The sequence below is a fragment of the Giraffa tippelskirchi genome, chromosome 10 (genome assembly GCF_054371585.1).
Source record: "Giraffa tippelskirchi isolate mGirTip1 chromosome 10, T2T-mGirTip1v1.2.pri, whole genome shotgun sequence".
Taxonomy (NCBI): domain Eukaryota; kingdom Metazoa; phylum Chordata; class Mammalia; order Artiodactyla; family Giraffidae; genus Giraffa; species Giraffa tippelskirchi.
Window position 1 is genome coordinate 40,429,602 of NC_137284.1, and position 12,694 is coordinate 40,442,295.

The following is a 12,694-nucleotide window of genomic DNA, read 5'->3' on the forward strand; positions in this document are numbered from 1 at the left end:
CTGCATTAGCAAGTATATTCTTTACCACTGGGACCCTAGGGAAGCCCCCTCCAGGCAGTTGCCTCAGCCTAAGGGGCTCGGGAGCTGCCTCACCCAGCACCCAACATCCGTGGGTGCTGCCATCTTCCAGTGACTGGTGATGTGGAGGTACAAAGGCAGACCCTGTTATTCCAAATGGAGACAATTCTGGTGGGTGAAGCAGCATTCTAGTGCAAGATGAGCAAGTGGTCCATTTTGGATCAGGCACGAGCAAGGCCAGCAAGCACTTGTGTGCCAGATATGTAGCTGGTCCAGACTCCATGTCATCCACTATAATAATAAATCAGTAAAATGGCACCCCACTCCAGTACTCTTGCCTGGGAAACCCCATGGACGGAGGAGCCTGGTAGGCTGCAGCCCATGGGGTCGCAAAGAGTCAGACACGACTGAGCGACTTCACTTTCACTTTTCACTTTCATGCACTGGAGAAGGAAATGGCAACCCACTCCAATATTCTTGCCTGGAGAATCCCAGAGACGAAGGAGCCTGGTGGGCTGCCGTCTATGGGGTCGCACAGAGTCGGACACGACTGAAGCGACTTAGCAGCAGCAGCAGCAGCAATTCTCCTGAAGCTAACACCTATGGCTGCATGGAGAGTTTCTCTTGGCACAATAACAGAAGAGAAAAAACCTGAGCTTGTTTAATGGATGAGCTAGTGAATGGGTCAAAGGCAAAACTGGGCTGTTGCTACACCACAGATCTTCTCAGGGTAGCCCTGAAAAATAGTGGTGTGAGAAAATCCTCCTAGCGGGCCACAGTTTGGTGGATATCCATGTTTGTGCAAAGAAAAGGGGCCTAAAGTAGAATATATCTGGATTATTGGATGGTGTTGAATGGCTGGTTAATCAGCAACAAAGAGGTCTGTGGAAAAGACACATTCTGGACCCGTGAGAGTAGTCACAGTGTGAAGAAGTTTGTGCTGCCCGTTACAGCTCATCATAGGCACCAGACAACCGCATGATACCAACCATTCTCTGTCTGCTGACACAGAGGGCTCACAGAGAGGGGAGCTACTTATCACGCCTGTGGCTAACAGCATGGGCTCTCGTTCTCCAAGAATGGTCCAGTTACTGACAGTGTCTAAGGTTTAACCTGTAAGCAGCAGAGACCGTGTCCAAGTCCCCAGTATGGCAGTATCACTCAATGAGACCCACAAGACACTGGATGGCATGTCATCTGTGTTGTCCTTCTTCCATCTTGAAATGAGCAATTTTCACTGATATCAGCGCATAATCCATTTATGGGTTTACCTGTCCTGCCCACAGGGCCTCTGCTGACCTCACTAAATGATGATTTCACAAAACTGTCTGATTCACCAACACAGGGTCCTGCATAATCCTGCACCAGAACACGGGACTCGCTGATCAGCCAGAGAGGTATGGGAGTCACATCCATCCACTGGATTCATGGGTCCCATCACATTCCGCCCCTCCCAGATTTTGCCCCCCTTACAGAGTAATGGGGGGGGGCATCTTGAGGTATTAGCTTAGGTACACTGAGCCACCAGGGAAGCCTGAAATGAGGTCTTAGGGGCTGCTTAATCCAAATGGGCTGGTGTCCTTGTAAGAAGAAGAGATTAGGACACAGAGGGACACCTGGAGTGTGTGTGCACAGACGGACAACCGTGTGCAGAGGCAACAGTGGGTAGCCTTCCGCCACCCAGGGAGGGAGGCCTTGGAAGAAACCAACCCTGTAGCACCCTGCTCTTGGGATTCCAGCCTCCAGAATGACCCTTTCTTTGTTTAAATGGGCCATTTTTTGGTCTTTTGTTATGGCCACTCTAGCAAACTAATATATACAGGGATGTTTTCAATGAGAGGACTGCAGATCCTATTTGTTTAATCAGCAACTATTTTCTCAAGTTGGGTCAACTTAAAGTGGAGAATTCAGCCTAAAATCTTGCTGTATATAAACTCTAAATCATTAGCACATGTCTGTATCCAGGAGAAAGATCTGAGTCCCACCCCCCCACCCCCCCATCCCCCCCATCCCCCCCATCCCCCCCATAACCATTCCCTGCCACATGTTGTAACCTCTCATGGAACAATCAAGATCCCTAAAGCAAATATTTAGAGAAAGAAAGAAGCTTCTTTTCAGTCATATTTCCTGCTTATCTGATTATACTCTAAGTATGAATGGCAATCTCTTTATAAGAAACGTATCACTTTGTATACAGGATTGGACACCTGAGGAAAGGGATAGGAACACCTTGTATTACCTTAATATGAAAAACCTAGACAGAGTATTATAAAGCAGAGACATCACTTTGCTGACAAACATCCATCTAGTCAAAGCTATGGTTTTTCCAGTAGTCATGTGGATGTAAGAGTTGGACTATAAAGAACGCTGAGCACCAAAGAATTGATGCTCGTGAACTGTGGTGTAGAAGACTCTTGAGAGTCCGTTGGACAGCAGGGAGATCAAACCAGTCAATCCTAAAGGAAATCAACCTTGACTATTCATTGGAAGGACTGATGCTGAAGCTGAAATTCCATTACTTTGGCCATCTTATGCCAAGAGCTGACTCACTGGAAAAGACCCTGATGCTGGGAAATATTGAGGGCAAGAGGAAAGGGGGGCTACGCAGGATGAGACAGTTGGGTGGCATCATTGACTCAATGGACATGAGTTTGAGCAAACTCCGGGAGATAGTGAAGGACTGGGAAGCCTGGTGTGCTGCAGTCCATAGTGTTCCAAATAGTTGGACATGATTGAACAACAACAACATTACCTTAAAATGCCTGATTCCCAGTCTTTGATCATAGTGGGACCACAGGTAGGCCTATAGGGCAGGGTCTGGAGCCCGAGAAGTCCAAGATCAAGGTGCCAGCGGATTCCCTCTGGTGAGGGGCTATTTCCTGCTTTACAGAAAACAGACAACTGTTTTCTCATGCCCTTACATGGCTTTTGCTTAGTGCAGGCACAGAGAGAAAGGGGAGGGGGAGGGAAGAGAGAATGCTTCTGTCTCTTTCTCTTTTTACAAGGGCACTAATCCCATGATGGCTTCCCTTGTGGCTCAGCTGGTAAAGAATCCGCCTGCAATGTGGGAGACCTGGGTTTGATCCCTGAGTTGGGAAGATCCCCTGGAGAAGGGAAAGGCTGCCCACTGCAGTATTCTGGCCTGGAGAATTCCATGGACTGTATAGTCCATGGGGTTGCAAAGAGTCAGACACGACTGAGCGACTTTCACTAATCCCATGATGAGGAATCTATTAATACCTTCATGCTGTAATTTAATTTGAAGGCCCCACCTCCAAATACTACTATATTAGGGCCTCAACATGTCAATAGGGTTTGGGGGTAGTGTGGGACAGGGCACACAAGCACTGAGTCCATAGAAATATCCACTGTAAGGAATCTGTTGATAAAGCAGTTAAGGACTTGGCCTCAGGTCACATGAGATATAACAGGGCCTGATTTTAAATCCAGAACTTATTCTCTACTGAGGCCCCACTTTTATGCATGGAGCATCAGTGAATGTCTTCCCTACACAGAGCATCAGACCCAGGACAGGGACCACCACTGATTTCTCTCCTAAAGAAAGCTGCTTCTGGCAGAAAGAGAAAGGCTGGGATATCAGAGGAACTGAACATTTTGAAAATTATTTTCTCATCCCTGAGGCCATTCAGAAAGATGTAATAGGCCTACAAGAAAAAGTGAATGCATGACTCTGCCCGACTCTTTTGCTCTCCTTCATTCGTTCCTGTCTTCCTGTTGTTTAGTCCTTAGCAAAGGCATGGAACTAGTTTATTTGCAAAGTGCTGCCCTCCATGCTAGGGATGCAAGAGTGAACAAGACAGACACAACCGCTTGCTTTCACAGGACATTTTTTCTTATCTCTATTCTTTTCTATTCTCTCCTAATTACTTTTTCTCTGCCTACCAGAGGAAGAAACCAGTATGCATAGCTTAGTAAACCCTGTCCACCCTAGGTCACTGGAATGCATATGTGGTCTCATTTCCTTTTGTTTGCATAAATCTCTTCCTTCTTGGTTGTCTTATTTAAAATTTTTCTTTTCATGTCTTATGTATTCTCCCAGTTTCTAGCATCGGCATACATTTATTACAAAATATGATTTTATATTCAGTGTCCAAGAAGTTCTAATCTAGTTATAAATTCGTGTGTATGTGTGCACTCGTGTGCTTAGTCATGTCCAACTCTGAGCTCCCACAGACTGTAGGCTGCCAGGCTCCTCTGTCCATGGGATTCTCCAGGCAAGGATACTGGAGTGGGTTGCCATGCCCTCCTCCAGGGGATCTTCCTGACCCAGGGATCAAACCCATGTCTCCTGTTCTCTTGCACTGGCAGGTGGATTGGCATTGGCATTATTCTTTACCACTAGCACCACCTGGGAAGCCCTATAAATTCCTTAGAAACAATATTTATATATTATAGGTAAGACTGGTAATAGGAGTGCTGCCCACATTCTGAAAGAAGTCGGGGACTCACCTTCCCCGTGTGTTCAGAGGAGGGGGCTGGATGAGATCAGTGGTTGTTCTCTGTCGAGGCTGCCCATTACAGTCACCTGGGGAGCTTTGAAGACACCTCAGAGCTTGAGTCCCACTTCCAGATCCCCTTCCTTAATTGCTAAAGTGTGGGACCTGGGGATTGGTATTGTGTGGGATGTCAATAGTAGTCAGTGTAGACAACCACTGGACTGAAGGTTCTTTGCAGTTTTAACATTCAGTCACCCCTCAGCAAAACCTTTATAAAAATAGATGCAGAGGGATGGGATGGGAAGGGAGGTGGGAGGGGGGTTCAGGATGGGGAACACATGTAAACCCATGGCTGCTGCTGCTGCTGCTGCTGCTGCTAACCCATGGCTGATTCATGTCAATGTATGGCAAAAACCACTACAATATTGTAAAGTAATTACCCCAACTAAAATAAATAAATTTATTTAAAAAAATAGATGCTAAGGTATTACTTTGCAGCAAAGTATTACTGGCTCAAATTTCATCTCCACACCCCTAATTTGGTTACCAAGCTTTTGTGGTAAGGATCTGCCTCCACTGTAGTGAAGGTTTTGACATGGAGTTAGGTGATGCTGCCTAACAACCTAAACAGAACAGGGTATTCTCCTTCTTACCGCCACTCGCAATCTACTGTGATAGAACTTTTCCTTCTGCCTCCTGCTAATCTCAACTCCAGTCCATCCTCAGCAAAGGAAAGGTTGCCAAGAAAGATTAATCTTTAAAAGTCCAATCTGATCATATCACTCCTCTGTATGTCACTCCCTTCAATAATTGCCGTTTTCCTCAGGATCAAGAGCAGACTCCTTGGGTATGTCACACAAGAAATTGCTCTCCTCTCCTAACTTATATTCACATGCAGACACTCTACTTATTTCAGTCTTATTAAACTAACAACAACCAATCTTTTATAGCACTTACTAGGTATCTAGAGGTTTTTATATGCATTAAATTATTAAAGACTCACAACAACCCTAGATACCATTGATCTCCATTTTATCCATGAAGACACCAAGACTCAGAGAGGTTCAATAACCTCCTAAAGTCACACAGCTTGAATTTCACAGACCTGGTATTCAAAATCTGATACTCTGATTCCGGATTCTGTGCTTCTTGACCACTATGTGTTATATCTCTCCATCTTATCAGACTTCATTTGGTGTTTCTCTGTTCTGAAAGTTCATCTTTCAACAGATCCTCAGATACTGATTAAAATTTTTGAAACTTTAATATGCAGCTAAAGTGTTTTCTCTTTTAGAAACAGTCTCTAAGCCCTCACATTTCATGCTACCTTTAGTACCTCTTCTTTACTCTCCAGGCACCATGTCTCATCTCTATCCTGGCATCTGTTGTACTATATTATAATTTTTATGTATCTCCCTCAAAGTGGAGTGAAATACAGTTTGTGAAATCTTTTGGGGGGAGTGTCTTCCAGTCTTCCATCTGTGTATTGCTGTCACTCGTCACAGTTGAGAGTACAGTTCTGGACAGGGGTGTTTTTGGAGACAGAGTAGCTATGCCATTTATCATCCAACTCAGGACATTTTTGAGGGTGAAACGGGGCAATGTTAACAGTTGTCCAGGGATTAATGGGTATAAACCTGGATGTATAATTACATCATTTAAAAAACTGCTTCCTACAGTGATTTCCCCTATGTCTTAATAGCAAATTCTTAGACAGAATAGATAAATTGATCTGCCTTCAAGTAAATCCTTTTATTTTGCAAGAAAGCTTGTACAAATTCTCCAAGGTACAAATGCTTTTAATTTTACAACATCTATACTTTTTCTCATAGCTAAATTTAAATCAAAACTTAGTAGCTGTGTGTAGAATTGGTATCTCATTAATGGGTGTGGTATTTAGTTAGCAGTCACAAATCATTGGTGTTAAAAGCTCATGAAATTGGGGATCTTACAGTAGGAGAAATGCTGACGACCTGGTATACAGATTGCAGTGTTTGAGGATGAATGAAGTTGAACCTTCTCTCTCTTTCTCTTATTCCCACCAGATGAGGTCCAAAGAATACTTCTGCATCTCTCTGTGTTACTCCTCTCTAAGTCCCTCAAGGGGAACACCAGTGGATAGTCTGACTGATCCTAGCTCAGTAAATCACAGGATGATCACTGGTGCTTGAATGTCTGACGGTGACTCCTAGTTCTGCTGTTAGCTGTGTAATCTTGGGGAAATTAACGTGCCCGAGTTTCCTCATTTATAAAATATTAGTAGTACCTACCACATATAGTTACTATGTTAATATCTCAAAATACTCAGATCAATGGGGCTTCCCAGGTGGCGCTAGTGGTAAAGAATCCGCCTTTCAATGCAGGAGACTTAAGAGACCCCGATTCAAGCCCTGGGTCAGGGAAATCCCCTGGAGAAGGGCATGGAAACCCGCTGCAATATTCTAGCCTGAAAAATTCCATGGACAGAGTCTGGCAGGCTATGGTTCATAGGGTCACAAAGAGTTGGACACGACTGAAGTGACTTAGCATGCACATGTACTCAGATCAATGTCTGCCATTTGGTACGTTATAGATAAGTATGTGGTAGATAAAAGAGCATTGACATTGTGAATATAAAAGCCATGCACACTAGGGTACTAGTTGGCTAAGCCAACCAGCCTGTGCATCTCCAACTACTCTACTTTGTGCATATATGACACCTACCTATATATTTCCCTTTGTGTCTGGCTGAGAATGCTGGCTATTACTTCAAATTTCTGTACTGTGGGGCCTCCAGTAGGTGATGCAATCATGTGGCTCTGATGAGGTTTAGCTGAGAATAAGGAGGACATTTAGGTCTCAAACTCTAGTGGTACATCAGTGGTGCTATGGATCATGACCCAGTTAATAAATCGTAGTATTTTTCTTTGTGCGTAAGTTCTTCAGGAGTCTTTGAAAAGGAAGAACATTTGTTAGTAGGGGATTTGAACATTCTTTGTGCCTTCAAACAACCTCCATATATCTTTGAAACTATACTCCTTTACTGAGGTGATAAGAGGAGGCCGAAGAGCATTAAGTTATGGTGTGTGTGTGTCTGTGTTTGTGTTTAGTCACTCAGTCATGTCTGACTCTTTGCAACTCCTTGGACAGTAGACTGCAAGGCTCCTCTGTCCATGGAATTTTTCAGGCAATAATACTGGAATGGGTTGAAATTTCCTTCTCCAGGGGATCTTTCTAACCCAGGGATCCAACCTTCATCTCCTGCATCTCCTGTGTCTTTTGAATTGCAGGCAGATTCTTTACCCACTGAGCCATTGGGGACATCCATCAATGCAAAGGAAGTAGCCTAACTGGGTGCAATTACCTGCGCACATGTGAAGCAAAGTGAGAGTATCTATTTTATATGATCTAAAAGGACTGATTAAGAAAATGAAATGCAAAAAGGCAAAATGGTTGTCTGAGAAGGCCTGAGAAATAGCTCAGAAAAGAAGAGAAGTGAAAGGCAAAGGAGAAAAGGAAAGATATACCCATCTGAATGGAGAGTTCCAAAGAATAGAAAAGAGAGGTAAGAAAGCCTTCCTAAGTGAACATGCAAAGACATAAAGGAAAAGAATAGAATGGGAGACTAGAGATCTTTTCAAGAAAATTAAAGATTCCAAGGGAATATTTCATGCAAAGATGGGCATAATAAAGGACAGAAACAGTATGGACCTAATAGAAGCAGAACATATTAAAAAGAGGTGGCAAGAATACACAGAAGAACTATACAAAAAAGATCTCAATGACCCAGATAACCACGATGGTGTGATCACTCACCTAGAGCCAGATATCCTGGAATGCGAAGTCAAGTGGGCCTTAGGAAGCATCACTACGAGCAAAGCTAGTGGAGGTGATGGAATTCTGGCTGAGCAATTTCAAATCCTAAAAGATGATGCTGTGAAAGTGCTGCACTCAACATGCTAGCAAATTTGGAAAACCCAGCAGTGGCCGCAGCACTGGAAAAGGTCAGTTTTCATTCCAATCCCTAAGAAGGGGAATGCCAAAGAATGTTCAAACTACCGCACAATTGCACTCATTTCATACGCTAGCAAAGTAATACTTAAAATTCTTCAAGAGAGGCTTCAATAGCACATGAACCAAGAACTCCCACATGTTCAAGCTGGATTTAGAAAGGCAGAGAAACCAGAGATTTAATTGCCAACATCCACTGGATCATGGAAAAAGCAAGAGAATTCCAGAAAAAAATCTACTTCTGTTTCATTGATAATGCTAAATCTTTTGCCTGTGTGGATCACAACAAACTGTGGAAGATTCTTCAACAGATGGGAATACCGGAACACCTGACCTGCCTCCAGCGAAACCTGTACACAGGTCAAGAAGCAACAGTTAGAACTGGACATGGAACAATGGACTGGTTCCAGATTGGGAAAGGAGTACGTCAAGGCTGTATATTATCACTCTGCTTATTTAAGTTCTATGCAGAGTACATCATGTGAAATGCTGAGCTGGATGAAGCACAAGCTGAAATCAAGATTGCCAGGAGAAATATCAATAACCTCAGATATGCAGATGACACTACCCTAATGGCAGAAAGTGAAGAAGTAAAGAGCCTCTTGATGAAAGTGAAAGAGGAGTGAATAAGCTGGCTTAAAACTCAACATTCAAAAAACTAAGATTGTGATATCTGGTCCCATCACTTCATGGCAAATAGATGGGGAAACAATGCGAACAGTGGCAGATTTTATTTTCTTGGGCTCCAAAATCACTGCAGATGGTGACTGCAGCCATGAAATAATAGACACTTGCTCCTTTGAAGAAAATCTATGACAATCCTATACAGCATATTAAAAATCAGAGACATTACCTTGCTTACAAAGGCTCATCTAGTCAAAACTATGGTTTTTCCAGTAGTCATGTACGGATGTGAGATTTAAACCATAAAGAAGGCTAAGCATTGAAAAGTTGATGCTTTTGAACTGTGGTGTTTTGGAGAAGACTCTTGAGAGTCCCTTGGACAGGAAGGAGCTCAAACCAGTTCATCCTAAAGGAAATCAGTCCTGAATATTCATTGGGAGGACTGATGCTGAAGCTCCAATACTTTGGCCACCTGATGTGAAGAGCCGACTCATTAGAAAAGACACTGATGCTGGGAAAGATTGAAGTCAGGAGAAGAAGGGGATGACAGAGGACAAGATGATTGGATGGCATCACTGACTCAATGAACATGAGTTTGAGCAAGCTCCAGGAGATGGTGAAGGACAGGGAAGCCTGGCATGCTGCAGTCCATGGGGTTGCAAAGAGTTGGACACGACTGAGCAACTGAACAACAACAAAAGGATTGAATGAGAAATGGAGTAGAATGAGATTCAGACCTATTTAATGATTTTTCTTTGTATCAATCTCTTGTAGACAGCTCACATTTTGGGAACCACTGGATGGGGGAAGGAAGCTAAAATGATTTTAAGGCTAAAGACTTTGAGATGTATTGGATTTGAAATGTGTCTCTGCTACTTAACATGGTATCTTTCAAACTGTTTTCCTTTTCTGAGCGTCTTTTCATCTGTAAAATTTTGAGACCACTTCTCCACCATAGAGATTAGTGACCATCACACTAGCCTATGTATGTGAAAGATCCTCCCACACATAGCCTTGAACACTGAGGATGCTCAGGGTTGAGGAAATGGCGTGTTATTTCTAGAGTTATATAAAAACTTTTATGGGAAAACTGACTTTAACTCCCAAATTTTAGTAGTCATAAAAACCAGCTTTCTTAGATCTATTGTATATCACATCTGGACACATTAGAAATATCACCTGGTTAACTACCCATAAAATCTCACATGCTTATTAAAGAACAGCAAACAATTACCAGGATCCCAAAATGAACCAGATATAATGGTAGAAGCTACTTTATGCAAAGGATTGATAGAATAGTTACCCTCAAAAGGCCTAATGGGAGAGGCAAGAAAATTGATAACCGTATTTTAACAATTCTAGTTTCCACAAAATTTTTTAACATTTTTGTGAATTGTGAGTTTCATTTATACCTGTACATGATAAACATGGTAAGTACTGTTGTGGAAAGAAGTATAGAGTACTCTGGGAAGGGTAGGCAAGTTTAGACATCAGAGAAAGCTTCCCAAAGGAGAAGATACTTAGTTATGTGGAAGGATAAGTGAGTGGACTGAGGAAGGAGAGTGGCGAGGAAGAGAGTGGCCTGTGCAAAGACAGTCAGATTATTAACTATGTCCAGGGCCCTGCCAAGTATTGTATATATCAGCAGCATGTGAGGGAATGAAGAACTAATTGACCATGAGGCAATGGTTAGTTCTAGGTCAGGTCATATACAGCAAGATTAACTGATCTGGATTTTATCTGAACATTAAAGAATCTTTTAAACAGAGTCTCACAAGCTTGGATTTGCAATATTGATAGATTTTCAGGACTGCTGGCATAAGTAAAGCAGGCAATGACCCAAGGACTGCAGTGAGGAAGGGCATTCTTGGAAATGAAATTTAAGTCCAGGTGTCTGTAGTGAGGTACCCAAAGAAGCCTCTGGAAAAGAAGCTAGCCAAACGTCATCCTGCCTGGTCAGAGCAGAAACCTGCATGTGCTAGTTGATTTGCCTAATCAACCCTAAGTCAACAGAGGCTATATTTCCATGACCATTTCTAGGCAAGTGTGTGCTCCTGGCACCATCACCACATGCCCTGGGGACAAATTTAAATGGTCTTTGAATGTGTGAATGCCCCATTATATCTGAGTGTCTGAAAATCTTTCTCCACAAACACGAACTGTACAAAAGGCATCTGCTCTCAACAGGAAACAACTGTGCACTGGAGTTGGCAGGACAAAGTTGGAAAGAAAGCAAGTAACAGCTCTGCTGCCTACCAAGCTGCCTCTTCTAGCTTCCTGCTAAAGGCCCCTTCAGTTCTCTCTCCCCAACCAGCCAGAGGGAGAGTGCTGTGTACTCACATTCATCAATCTAAACATTTCAATTTAAACTGCCCCAGGAGTTGAATTACCTTAGCTACTGTTTCTCAGAAATGGGGCACTCTGCAATCAAGAGGTTTCAAACAAGATTCCCCGAAGACAGTCATTGTTCCTTCATCTGTTCAAAAATAAAGCACTTGCAAAGTTACAACTGTGTTCACCACAGAAAGTGTTGTTTGGTTTCATAAAAATGGTGGGTGGGAAGAACATATTGGCAAAAAGAAAAAAAGAAAAGAAAAGGTCTGGAAAAGAATAGTTTTCAGCACATCCCTAAGAAAAGTTTATTGAAACCCTTTTATTTTTAGGATCTGAGAGAAACTTTTGCTGAGCAGGTGAGTAGGACGGGCTTGCTCAAGAGCCCAAGGAAGCAGTAATAGCAGGACATGAATTCCCAGCAACTTGGGCTTATTATGGCTCTGTCACGTACTACTTGTAGCATTCTAGACTAATCACTTAAGATCCTTAGAACTCATTTTCTTCACCCTTGCAGAATAAGTGTGGATGAAAATACAGCATGTTATTATAAATCACTTTGCAAAATATAATGAGATATTATTTGACTCTAAAGGATCAAAATTATTTGCTAAATCCTTGAGGAAAGCAGTCTTTTTTGATCCCTACTCCATTAATTAATTAAAAGTTATCATTGAAATTATACGTGCTGGATAGAGACAAGATGGCAGAGTAGAAGGTCATAAGCTCACCCACCTCTTACAAAGGCACTAAAACCACAACTAATTCCACAACAGCCATTAACAACAACAAAAAATGCTGGAACCTGCCAAAAAAGTCCTATATCCAAAGACAAAGAAGAAGACACAACAGGCCAGTAGGAGGGGCACAATAAAATAAAATCACAGTAAAGTCAAATCCCATGTGAGCTACAAACTGGAAAATAATTATACCACAGAAGTTCTCCCATAAGATTGAAAGTTTCAAACCCCACCACCAGGCTCCCCAGTCTTGGGGTCTGGCAATAGGAGGAGGGTCTCCCAGAGAGTCTGGCTTTGAAGGGTAGGGGGTCTGACCTCAGGAATTCCAAAGGACTGGGGGAAATGGAAACCCCACATTTGGAGATCACACACAAGGTCTTGTGCATACTAGGACCCGGGGTAAAAAGCGGTTATCTCATGAGAAGCTAGGCCTGCTAGTATTAGAGGGTCTTCTGTGGAGGCAGGGCACAGCAGTGGCTCCCTGCAGGGACTAAGACACTGGAAGCAGTAGTTCTGGGGAGAACTTATTGGTGT

The 12,694-nt window shown here is 42.9% G+C and overlaps 1 protein-coding gene and 1 long non-coding RNA gene across 2 annotated transcripts in view; one reads left to right on the forward strand and one right to left on the reverse strand.

The window, feature by feature from the left end:
* Nucleotides 1–12,694, reverse strand: part of GRM5 (glutamate metabotropic receptor 5) — a 623,817-nt gene that overhangs the window by 238,322 nt on the left and 372,801 nt on the right. The gene's annotated exons all lie outside the window — the stretch shown is intronic.
* LOC145523310 (uncharacterized) lies at nt 1,382–11,616 on the forward strand. Its single transcript, XR_014066482.1, has 2 exons — nt 1,382–1,415; nt 7,745–11,616. It is a non-coding gene; the product is annotated as an uncharacterized LOC145523310 (long non-coding RNA).